This window comes from Zingiber officinale, chromosome 6A (genome assembly GCF_018446385.1).
Source record: "Zingiber officinale cultivar Zhangliang chromosome 6A, Zo_v1.1, whole genome shotgun sequence".
NCBI lineage: Eukaryota > Viridiplantae > Streptophyta > Magnoliopsida > Zingiberales > Zingiberaceae > Zingiber > Zingiber officinale.
This window is the reverse complement of record NC_055997.1, coordinates 103,260,949-103,274,346: the sequence shown is the minus strand read 5'-3', so window position 1 is coordinate 103,274,346 and position 13,398 is coordinate 103,260,949. Positions and strand designations below refer to the sequence as shown.

Here is a 13,398-nt window from a genome sequence, read left to right as displayed (position 1 = left end):
CTCATTATGAGTATGAGCAACATAAGCAATATAGTAGTGATATAGTTGGCAGTAGTGGAACTTGTTCAATTGGTGTTAGTTGAGTGGCTCAACTACTGCAACAACATTGGGGAGAAGTGCAAGTGTTCGTGTTACTTCAACACAAGTTGGCAAAAGGCTTCTACGCTCGTCCCTTGTGCCCCTGTCAATCCGTCCAAGGGCCAACACGGAAGAGTTAAATCACGGATGACTATTAGCCCTTGGAATAATGACTGACGCATGAGGGAGGCATTTACCTCGGTTATGTCAAGATTCGAACCCTAGACTTTAAGTTGACAGCACCTCATGCACTAGCCACTAGACCATCCCGAGAGGACGTGTTACTTCAACACAAGATGATATAGGTCGTTTCATTCCTTCTATGAGACTAAGGCATGTAGTGGATATTGCTAATATTATTCTACTAGCATTAATAATGCCTATACAAGGGAGAAGTACATATCCTAAAGTATTGCTAAAATTTTTTATCATTTCATTTGAATTCCCTAATGCAACAAACAATACATACTATCGTAGTGTAGTGTCTAACATTTAAAAAATCCCTTATATTAAACCTCGACCGCATATGAAATTGCTAGCCTATATTTAGATGAATTAGTGAAGAAAATCAAGATTTAGATCCTATTATGCAAGAAGCAATAAGACCTATATACGACCACGTTGATGTGTGAAAGTTGGACAAGGTCTACACGGATGAACATTATTAACTATCAGCTATACTGCAATAAGAAGGTGATATTTCATAAATCTATTGATGTAAGAATATCATGATGCATTTTACATATATCACTTCATAGATAGTGTAGAACATATAGCGTAAGTCATTACAGACAATAGTAAAACTTCAAGAGGACTAGAGGTTTATTAAAGCAAGAACATTGAACATTATTTTGGATACTATGTACAACACACTGTATCCATTATAATGATGATAAATATCAATAAACTTAATATAGTAAAAAAGGAAGTGAAAAAAGGTCGGTCGTTAACAAAATTCCTTTATAATAATAATCATTGGGTTCAAGGATTAATGAGGAAATTTGTTAACGAGGAGATTTTGTCACTAGCAAGGTTCTAAATTTCGCTAGGCGCTAATCGGGCGCTAGACCAGCGCCTAGCGCCTAGGCGGGAATTAGGCGCCGCTAGGCGGATTCCTCGGATTAATAAGATTTATTAGATTTATTAATTTTAAATATAAAATATCAAAATATAAATTAATTAATAATAGTTATTAGAATTTTTAAATTTTAAATATAATATTATTAGAATATAAATAAATTAATAAATTTTATTAGGATTTTTTAAAAATTTTAAATATAAAATTATGAATATAAATATGATTTATATGGATTAATAAGATTTATTAGAATTTTTTAATTTATACCTAAAATATTATAAATTAATTAATAATAGTTAATCCTAGTTTTTAAATTTTAAATATAATATTATTAGAGTATAAATAATTAATAAAATTTATAAAAAAGATTTAAATTTTAAATATATTTTTTATTTAGTTTGTTGGGATAATTTAATTAGGGGTATAAAAGCCTATTGAAATTATCCTATTTAAGTGAGAAATTGTTTAATTAAATAAATAATTAAAAATTTTAAAAAAAAGGAAAAGAAAAAAGAAAAAACGCGAACTCAGTAAATGACGCGCGGGACGCGTCTGCTGTCGCGCGCCGCTGGACCTGTCGCCGGAGGCTTCCGGCGGCACCGGAAGCTTCGCCGGAGGCTTCCGGCGGCACCGGAAGCTTCGCCGGAGGCTTCCGGCGGCATCAATAGCGTCAGCGTCGCATCCTGCGTTGGACGCGACCCTGGCTCCACTAGTGCTGCTGGAAGCTTCCGACGACGGGTTTGGCTGCGGCGGACGCATTCGGGAACACGTCCGGCAGTGGCGGACGCATCCCGTGTCCCGTGATGCGGCGACCAGCGGCGCCCAGTGCTCGCCTAGGCGGCCCAGCCGCTTAGGTTGGCCGGCCAGCACCTTTCCGGTGCAGTTGCCGGCCGCCGAGCGCCTAGGTAGCGCCTAGACGGCCGCCTAGGGCGCTTTTTAGAACACTGTCGGATGGAAGACTGTTCGCTTTTGAGGATTAGAAAATCTCGTTACTCTAGCACGTGAAGGTAGGGAGGTACAAAAATTTATTATATCTATTAGATTTTAGGACTAGATGCGTAAATGAGCAATATTTACCACATAAATCATGAAACAAAAAGGAAATTAAGAAACTTCTGATCATCAACCAAGTATCAACATTATGTTGATACGTTTATAGGAAGATAGACAATTAAATGGGAAAACATATTTATTTAGTAGTGTATTTTTTTAATAATAAAGAATTTTCAATATTACTATAATTATAATTATGTATGCTTAATTATTTTAGGCTATTATCTCCATTCTATATATCAATATCAATATAATCTTACCATAAATGACAATATGTTAGGGACTCAAAAAAATATAATATCAAGACTACAAAGAGATAGAATTAGTTGTTGAGGTTATCAATAAAAGTGGATTATCTCAAGAGGCATATGACTCTTTTGGCGATCATTTTTTGCAATGTCATGTAAATATAAAATGGATAAAATGGATGCTTGTAAAAATAACATAATCTATTACTCATTGTTGTTAACACATATGAATATAATTTTAATTTAATTCTTATTTATCTTACAATTGAGTGGTGATTACAATTCAGAGGCTCGATCTCGAATTTGAAAAAGGTTACTTTACGAATTCTCTCACATATTGCGAAATCCTCTTTCTTATTGTCGCTTGGAGAAAATGGCATATGTTCATTATAATATCCATCTTCAACTAAGAGTCATAAAAGAAGAGAATGAAAAATAAGAGTGACCCATTTGATATTGAATTTGTCCAAATTGAGATCTAGTGATGGATTGGTGTAGCACAAGTTGAGAATCTATTACTTGATAAAGCGGTGATTCGCTACGAACATCTAAACTTGTTACTCAACAAATTAAAAGTGTAAGCTAGAGATGTTGATGAGGAAGATCATGATGAAACTTCGAGAGTTTTTGAATCTCAACCCAAACATTCTCGGACATCCAAACCCCAATTGCAACCAAAGTCCATAGATAAAGGTAAAATCAAAGCTCCTACAATCATTACTGCGAAGAAAGATAAAAAAAGAAAAGCTCAATGGAATTGAGGATTGGTGAAAATCCATTTAATGTAATTGATGAGTAAGAACATAATGAGAGCAAAGAAACATCATCACCTTTTGACACTGCAGTCCAACAAGAAGTTCAAAAGAATAATAGTCAAGGATTCATAGAGGTGATGTAGTGGCGATGTAGTGGGTAGTTGCGAAATCTATGTTCCCTCGTCTCCAGGAGTGGAGCCTTGGACATATGAGTAAGGTTACACATATATAACCTAAGATGATGATGATGGAGCTAGATGCATCATATGGTGATCCATTATACTAGAGTTCGGGGAATGTTTATCCTTATCCTATATATGTACTAGTTCCGATTCTAGTGGTACTGGTCCAAGTCCAACTTCTAGTGGTAAATCCAAACATGTTGATGGACATATAGAGAAATTGATATCAATATTACATGTCATAGGATAATTATTTTATTTTAGTGTTAGAGAATTATAGGGATCTTATAAGGATGTTGCAAGAACCGATGTTTTTCTGAATCAGGATACTCTTTTTAGCAGTAAGAAGGTGATGTGGATGTCGAGGTGGACGCCGCTATAGTCGGAAGCAAATTAGCTAATACCTAATTAGCTACTGCTATAGTAGAAATAAATTAGCTATTGCGTAATTACTAGAAAATAAATAATGACCTAATTTAACTACTGGTATAGTAGAAATAAATAATGACCTAATTAGCTTTTCTATTTTTGATTCCTTGTTTCTTTTATGGGTTGGTTGGTCTTTCATGAATTGTGTCATGTTTGACTCCTTATATCAGGACCGTTATTATTAATAAAGGGAGGAAGAAAATTTGAGTAATTTGGACTTTGTCTAGAACGAGTCTTTCCCCCCTCCCTTCCCCCTTACGTGTTGCATGACCAAGTACGGATTCGGATCTCGGCCCGTGACTTGATCTTGCACTCGGAACCATAACAACTTGGTATCAGAGCCGATCATGGGTGACACAGATCCTATCACATCCAAACTTGATGCCTTCATGAAAAAATTGACCTCGCAACAGCAAGTTTTTATGGAGCAGATTACCTCTGGCCAGCAAGGATTAGAGGAGCAGATGGTCGAGTTATCCCGTACTGTTTAAAAGATAAGACAATGGTCGGTGCCCACCGCAAACAGCGCTACTAGCGTGGAGTGTGGCCCTTCCAAAGCCTCGGAGGTCAGACCTAAACTGCCAATCAGCGGCACCATGGTTCCGCGGTACTTGAAGATGGAGTTCCCCATCTATTTTGGAGAAGGGGATCCACTGGGTTAGATTAAAAGGTGCGAAAAATTCTTTGTCAACAAAGGACCACAGAAGTCAATAAAGTTAGCCTTGCTGCCTTCCACTTGGTAGGGGAAGGCCAACTTTGGTTTGATCAAATGGAACAGGAAGAGTCAGATATGACTTGGAAGCAATTCAAAAACCATTGACATATCCTCTTTGGGTTGCCTATGAGAAACAACCCTCTGGGAGAGCCAGCAAATCTGAAGCAGACAGGCTCGGTAGAAGACTACCAGCGGCAGTTCCAGTCCCACCTCGCTCGGACCTTGAACCTCCGACCACAACAATAGGTTGACTTGTTCACTGCAAGGCTAGTCGAAGATCTCCGTATCGATATCGAATTGTAGAAGCCTGAAAAAATGGGCATTGTAATGAATATGACCAGACCATTAAAACGGAAGCAGTGATTCCATCAAGGCGGGTGATTGCTACACATGAATTGAGGCAGGACCACAACCAAGCTCAACACTAGCAGTGGAGGTCCTCCTTTGGCGAAGACTAAAACAACGGGGGACATCAGCAAGGAGACTCCAGCCGCTTCAATCTTCAAGTGTCTGACCCACGTTGAGATGGCAGAATGGAGAGCCAAGGGCCTCTATTTTAACTGTGATGAGTCCTATTGCACCGGTACAAGTGTAGGCGCCTATTTTTAATAGTGTAAATGAACCAAGCCGCTCATGAACTATTCGAAGCTCAATTCGATAAAAGCTCGTTTAATGAGGCTTGTTAAGATAAACAAACCAAGCTCAAGCTTCACAATATTCGGCTCGTTAGTTCGTGAATATGTTCGTTAAGCTCATGAATTAACTTTTAAATAAAAATATTATAGTTTGATATTGAATTTATAGATTTTACACTCTACTCATGAAATATATAGACAAATATATTAAATTTATTTATTAGAATAAAATTATAAATTTTAATAAAAATATTATAATTTTTTCTAAATATATAATTTAATTTTTAATTAGTATTTAAATTTATAATTTATATTTATTAAGTTTGTTTAGGTTCGATAAAAGCTCGAATAAGCTCGTGAGCCATGAATATATTCGTTAAATAAATCTCGAGCTCAGCTTGATTATAAACGAGTCAAACTCAAACATTCAAGAGTTCGGCTCGGCTTGGCTCAGCTCGATTACACCCCTACCTGTTTTGGATTGAAGTGTCCGATGAATTAGCTACTGCTATAGTAGAAATAAATTAGCTATTGCCTAATTAGTAGAAAACAAATAATAATGACCTAATTTAATTACTGTTATAATAGAAATAAATAATGTCCTAATTAGCTTTTCTATTTTTGATTCCTTGTTTCCTTTATGGGTTGTCATTTTCTGAATCATGTCATGTTTGACTCATTATATAAGGAGTGTTATTATTAATAAAGGGAGGAAGAAAATTTGGACTCTGTTTAGGACGAGTCTTTTCGCCCTCCCTCCCCCTTACGTGTTGCATGACTAAGTACGGATCTAGATCTCGACCTGTGACTCGATCCTGCACTCGGGACCATAACACAAGGTGATATGTTATGATGTATAAATTTTAATTTGAGTTAATGATATATCCATAATTTTAAATCTTGTATCATACGGGTCGACATAGCCACATAGGTAGAATTATCGTTCCACCCATCGACTAACATGACATCGACATTGACACTAGCACAATCGCGTGAGACCTTGTGGCCGCGCGAGGCCTTGCTAGGGACCACCCGCGGAGGCCCCACGTTATGCGAGGCCTCGCGCGAGAGTGTGGTGGCCACACGAGGCTCGGACTGCGGTCGTATGAGGCTGTTGTTTTTTTTTAATTTAAAATTTATTTTTAAATTGTTAATTTATTTTTTTTTATTTTTTAATGGTTATTTTTTTTCTCTTAATTCTTTCTCCTTCCTCGTATTTTTTTTATTCCTTTCCACCTTAAATACACGGACAAAAAAATCCTTTTTTTCCCTATATTAATTTATTTTCTTATTCTTTTCCTCCTTAAATACATGGAAAAACATTAAGCAGATTAAATTAAATTAAATTAAATTTAAGTCTACTTAATTGTAATCATCATGTCTATACTTTAGTTAATTCTAAATTAACTTTTATTCAATACTAATTTTTAAAATATTAATTTAACATAATAGTAAATAGTTATAGTAATCAAATATTATAATATTATTTTTAATTAATATATTTTATATTTAAAAATGTATTGAAACTTTATTGGTATGATACGATATCGAAATCGTATCGTTCCCGTCATAAATCAAAATTACAGTCTGAAATTTTATACATAGATATATGAATTTTTTAAAGAAAAATGTATTTATTTGCTTTTGTCTAACAATGTTAAAAGTTGTTCAACAGTTGAAAACTTATATAAAGCTAATATAAAATTTATATAAAAATATTTTTTAATAAAAATATATAGAGTAAATACACATTTGTGTAAGAATTATTATATAAATCGATAGTGTATACCTTTTATTAATAAGTCAAAACCATGATACTATAGTCTCTTACTGCATGATACAAAATTTAATGTTATCTACATTCTTAAACCAGATTTATAATTTTAAATATTTTTAAATACAAAAATATATTAAAAATTATATTTATAAGAATAATTTGAAGTTGTGAGAATTTGAGTTCACTATGCATTTATATAAAATAAACATAAACAATATCCATAGTCATAAAATCTCTAAATTTGTAACAATTTAAAGCCAAAGATCCATCTTCATGACATGTAAGAACTCGGATTCAATGTGTCTACAATAAAACTTCAAGTTGTGTTGTTATGACTATTTTAGCATATCCAACAATAATAAAAATATTGGATTTATACCTTGCTATATTTTTTGCAAAATTTAATAGACATCGAGAAAATATTAAAATATGAACTCAACAATAAACACCTGAAATATAAAATCAATAGTGAACATTCATTTACAGCAATCAAATATTAATAAAAATATTTTTTTAATTAATATACATTAATATATATTTTTTTAAAGTACGGTATTGGTACGATACAATACCGAACCTGAACCCTTATTGTTCCATTCCAAGATCAAAACTTTGGCATGACCCAAAATTTTAAACCTTGCTTCATTGACCTGTTTATTGTGAGATCGTCCAATGCTCAAGTTGGATCAAGTGGTAAAATGTTAGACTGCACAGTTGCAGTCTTTTGTGTTCCATGCTTTTTGTATTACCTTGGTGATGTTATAGTTGAATGTGGCAATTTCCCTTTGGGTCACGTGACAAATATTTAGGCGGTAGAATTGCATGCTGATTATGCTGGCATATGGTTGGTGTGTCTGTGTTCAATTAGTGAGTAAACCAACAATGACGTCATTGGAAAATTGTGGATTTTGATGACTACTGGACACTTTTTTGTTCCTTAATTATTGGATTTTTATTTTGTGAGTACCAAGTAGCCTACAGAAAAAATTTTCAGAGGATTAAATTTTGTACACTAAAATGACTTGATAGAGGAGAAACCAGAAACTTCTGGAGGAAGCTCCTTCACCTGCTTTGACTTCAGAACTACGTAAAGCTATGGGTGATGCAGCTGTAGCAGCTGCTGCATCTATAGGTTATATTGGTGTCGGAACTGTTGAATTTCTCTTGGACGAAAGAGGTTCTTTCTATTTCATGGAGATGAACACCAGGATACAGGTATTTACAATTTTTTTTTGCAATGTGCTAGTTTCTGAAACCTGGAAGGTTATGATTAAAATGGCATTTCAACCAAAACCAGGTAGAACATCCTGTCACAGAAATGATTTCTTCAACTGACTTGATCGAGGAACAAATACGTGTGGCTCTTGGAGAAAGGTTGACCCACAAACAGGTGTGATACATCTTATAATAGTTTATTGAACTCATTTAATTGAGATCATAACATATTTTAGTATGCTTAATACTCAGGAAGATATTGTTCTTAGAGGGCATTCAATTGAGTGCCGCATTAATGCAGAAGATGCTTTCAAAGGATTTCGTCCTGGACCTGGTACTCTCTTGTTCCTTGATTCTTAATTTTGTTTTTAAAAACTTCAGTGAATAAATTGAAAGTAGAACTTAGGAAGTATGGTAATAGTCTGCGACAAGCTCTTCAATTTTTTCACCTTCTCATGCCACAACCTTGTAGCTGCACTCCATTCAATTTTTCTGGAGTCCAGTAGTGTTTCAAACCCTACTTTTATTTGTTAAAACCAAACTGTGAACTATTGAGATTTGAACCGTTTACATTGAATTGTTGTATTCTAAAAATGTTTCTCAATGATCTCATGCAAATTGTAGGGAAAATCACATCATACTTGCCATCTGGAGGACCATTTGTGAGAATGGACAGTCATGTTTACCAGGTTACATGGTTCCCCCAAGCTACGACTCCCTACTTGGGAAGGTGTTATTAATTTTTAAAATTATTTTGTTAAGGTTGTAGTCATTGGTTCTGTTGTGATGTTTACTTGGCTCCTGGGTCCTTTCTCATTTTTACAAGGATTGTTCATATTGTATCTTCCCGAAGTTCTTACTGTTTGGTTTCTTTTTGAATCAGCTCATTGTTTGGGCGCCAACCAGGGAGAGAGCAATAGAACGAATGAAAAGAGCCCTGAGTGACACCATTATCACAGGTTGGTGAACCACTCTGAATCAAAAAGTCAATAAACTCATTGAATTGTTGCCTTTCATCATGTGAGGACACCAATCTGTTACAATATGTGATATAAAATACACAACAAATTTCTTGTGTCTGTGAATGATTTAGTTTCACATTTTATTTTTTATTTCAAATGAGAAAAATGTTTTCCACCAATCTTTTCTAGTTATCTATATTTACATTTCTAGCTGTTATTTCCTTGACATCCAACAGCATACTGATAAGATGATGAAATGATATGCTTGGAATAGGCAAATTTTGATGATATACCTTTGTTTTAATTACCTATTGAAACAAAAGAAAACCTTATTCTTTTTCTTTGGAGTGGCAAACGTTAATTTTGGCATTCACTAAAAAAAGGTAAGATTTGTAATTCCCAACTCACGATAGCAGATTACTTTCTTACCAACAAACCACTGATCATTGGACTTGCATGCAGTAAAACTCAAAGGGAATGCCATAAACACCACAACATATGGGATTTCATTTCTTATTTTTCCAAAGATGTGAAAGTTGGAGTTCAAACTTTTGAAATCTATTTTCATATGGTATAAGAGTTGTTTTCATGGACCATTGGTTCCAAACAAACCATGGTTACAGAATCTTTAGTGTAAGCCGACATTGCATATTTGCATGAGAAATAGGAAAAGCTTGTTAAGTAATGTGTTACTTTTTATGTATGTTTCTAGTATGACAGATGTTTTTCATGGACAATGGGTTCCAAACAAACCGTGATTAGACAGCATTGCATATTTGCATGAGAATAGGAAAAAATGTCAACTATTGTGTTTCATGGGATTTTTTCTTTGCCATATATGTTTCTAGTAACTGATTTTTTTTTTTTTTTCTGAACAGGAGTACCCACCACTATCGAGTACCATAAGTTGATTCTTGATATTGAGGTACTAAAATTATGAATTGTGTAGTGAAACATATTTTGTCCAACATAACCAAATACAAGGGTTCTCACATATGCATATTTTTATAAAACAGGACTTTAGAAATGGAAAAGTAGACACTGCGTTCATACCAAAGCATGAGAATGAGTTGGTTGCGGTGAGTGTAGCTGCCCATTATACCCTTTTAGTCACATATTTGTGGAGGAAATGATTCATCTTGTTCTAAATGCAGCCCAAGAAGGTGATCCTGTCTACAACAGAAAAAGAGCTTTCTGTATCAAACAACTAAACTTACAAGAATTTCTAAAAAAGTCGCTGCAGTTTATTTGCTTTATAAGAGCTTGGCGCCAGAATAACCTTGTGATTACTTGCTTCTTACCATATTGGTTTCTTTCATATGTAACTTGGAAATCTTTTTGTTTTGTCTAAAATGAAAAAATAGACTTCAGGGAGTTTTTCCAGTCAAATTTTGATTTGCCACACATTCAAGATATTATCTCACAGCTTTCTCTGTAATTCTAAAACTTGATTGATAGATGTTCATTTGCTCAAGAGATTACTCATTTTGAAGGGCGATATGATCAGGCTATGTTAAAACTAAGTAATCTGCAGTTGATATCCTTGTTGAGTTTGATTTATTTCCTTGAATTCTTATGTGAAGATTGGAGCATTATTTCTTTTGACTTTTCTAACTAGCGTCTCGTACATGCCAAGCCGAAACAGTGAGACTGAACTTTTCCATGCAGGTGTTATTAAACTAAACAACTAGTTAATGCTGGGAGAATATATCACTCATTCATCATATGTTTGATAGCATGGTTTTTGCCTTGCAATGAAAAAGACACGGGAAGATGCCTTACCGAGTCACTCACGTCCTATTGAATTCAATTAAAGTGAGAGGAGCGAACGTTAGTGATGCGGATCCTCCACTTCACCCTTTCCAACTGAGACCCTAGTGGACGCTGACCCACCTTGTCTGCACTTCCCCTTCCTGTGCTTGTCTCATTCGTATGAGAATCGGAATGACCATGATTTTGTTCGCCCTGAGCATTCCTCGTTGCTGGTTTCACGGTGAGTTAAAGAGATAAATCATGTATTGAGCGATTTTCTAGATGGGAGGATATTTAATCCTCAAAAGAATGAGTCTTGAGAATCAATCCTTATCTAATAAAGGAATTCTATCATCCGAGTACTAACTTGGCTACATTGTGCCCGAGCACCGAACGTTATCCGCTCCTCCACCTGGGGGATCCCAAATGCGTCCTCAGCCTCATCATCAAGAACTACGGCCCCAGGCCATACAACATATGGAGGTCGAGTAAGAATGATATCCCGAGCCCCCTCGGAGAGCTCCACGATGGCGGTGCACATATCACCGATCAACTGCTCACGACACCCAGGATTGTTATAATATGGAAGATCGTCAGAACAACAATCAAAGATTTCGTCGATGCTCCCCGTCACCTAACCATCACCCTTATCAATACTGAATGGCTTGCCTAAAAGAGGCTGGCGAGAGGCCTAGCGACGTCAAGGGACGCTCCCACCACCAGCAGACCAGGTACAAGCTCCCGCTTGAGTTCAACCAGAGCTCCCAATTCAACAGGAGGAGAATCGCAATAGTGCCGCTCGGGACGATATTGGCATGATCACTAGGGGTCCAACCGATGGAGATTCTAACCAAGCGATAAAGTCACACGCTCGTCGCTTAGAAATTCATGCGGTCGGCTGTAGTACAAAGCAGACAGTCTGCCCTAAAATCAACTTCGGGCCTAGAGACCTAGAAGGGGTGGAAGTCCCCATGATGTTTTAATAATTATAGCTATTATAGCCAATTATAACATTTATTGTACTTTCATTGATACAGACAGCTCCGTCAATATCATCTTTAAACAAACATTTGAGCTGTTGGAAATAGATTCGAGCGACTTCAACCCATGGCGACTTCTTTATGTGGATTCACATGCAATGAGGTCCATCCGCTCAGCAAAATAAAGTTAGTCATATCCTTGGGGGAGGAGCCCCTAATAAGGACGCGTCGATCGACTTTCATAGTTATGGACGCACCCTTTGCCTATACTATCATTTTGGGTCGGCTGACCCTAAATGAATTCAGGACGCCCGTTTCAACCTTCCTATCAGAAAATAAAATTCCCTGTGGGCGATTGGGTGGGGGAAGTCAAGGGGGATCAGCTGTTGGTGCAGGAAGCACCGGACGATAAAACCTATATTTTGATAATGTAAAAGGGGTTCAAAGTTAAGTTGTCTTGTTATCTAGCAAGTGTGACCGAGCTTGCAGGAAAGTCCTAAGTTGTCTTAGGCAAAAGTCCTAGTGGACTATATGCAGGTGGAAAGTCTTAGCTGCAGTTAGGCAACGGAGTCCTGATCCAGGGGACTAGGCGAAGTCTTGGCGAGTTGAGCACTTTGGGCGAAATCCTAGAGTCGGGGACTCTAGGTGAAAATCCTAGTGGTCACGGACCAACTGGAAGTCTGGATGAGTCGTGAAGCGGGCGTTCAACATGAAGTCCTGAAGTCTCGGATGCTAAACAAAAGTCCAGACGGTCTGAATAACCGATTTGGTAAAAGATAATTTCTCTTGAGAGGAGTAAGTGAGGACGTGTTCCCCGTTAAGGGAACAGTAGGCGTCGATTTGACCTAGGGTTTCCAAGAAATCTGAAAATCAGAACCGGATAGTCTGAAGACTGTCAACTACTTTATTATTCGTATTTTATTGTTCTAACTTTGTTTTACAGTGTACATTTTGCTCGTGGACTAATATGCCTTGTAAGAAGGGCGATGCACAAGGAAATGCTCGGATGAACAGGGCCTCCCGAGGTGCCTTGGGCTGGGAGGCGCCTGGTGTTTTAGTCAAAGCTTCACAAGAGGCGGGAGCAGGAGGGGCTCTCTCCAGGGCCTCAAGGCGCCTGGTCAAGGGATGGAAGGTACCTTCTTTAGAGTCATAAGCCTCACCGCATAAGTTTCGCACCTTGAGAAAATTAGCCTCGATACTACGCCGGATAAATCACGAACCGGCGCCTTCAGTGAGTTTGAAGCGCCTTCAACAGTTTTTTAATTGCTCTTCGAGTAGTGTATCAAACACAATGTATTCTTTTTGATCTTCCTATTGTGCGCTGCTCCAAAGACAAGTCCATGAGGTGGTAATGCTGCCCTGACGATCGAGTGGTTGCATCCTCAACTCTCTAAGTCATCGGTATAATTTCAGTTATAGCACTTAATCTATTTTCACTGTAAATTGTACTTGTCTTTGTAATTTGACGGATTGATAGTGAATTTCCCAAAATAAACACTCAACGAGTGTAGGCCTTGGAGTAGGAGTTGTCATAGGTTC

The 13,398-nt window shown here is 36.7% G+C and overlaps 1 pseudogene; it reads left to right on the top strand.

Annotated features, from left to right (window-relative positions):
* The window catches only part of LOC121997209, a 35,239-nt pseudogene extending 24,638 nt beyond the window's left edge, over nucleotides 1-10,601 (top strand).
* Nucleotides 10,602-13,398: the final 2,797 nt, after the last annotated feature.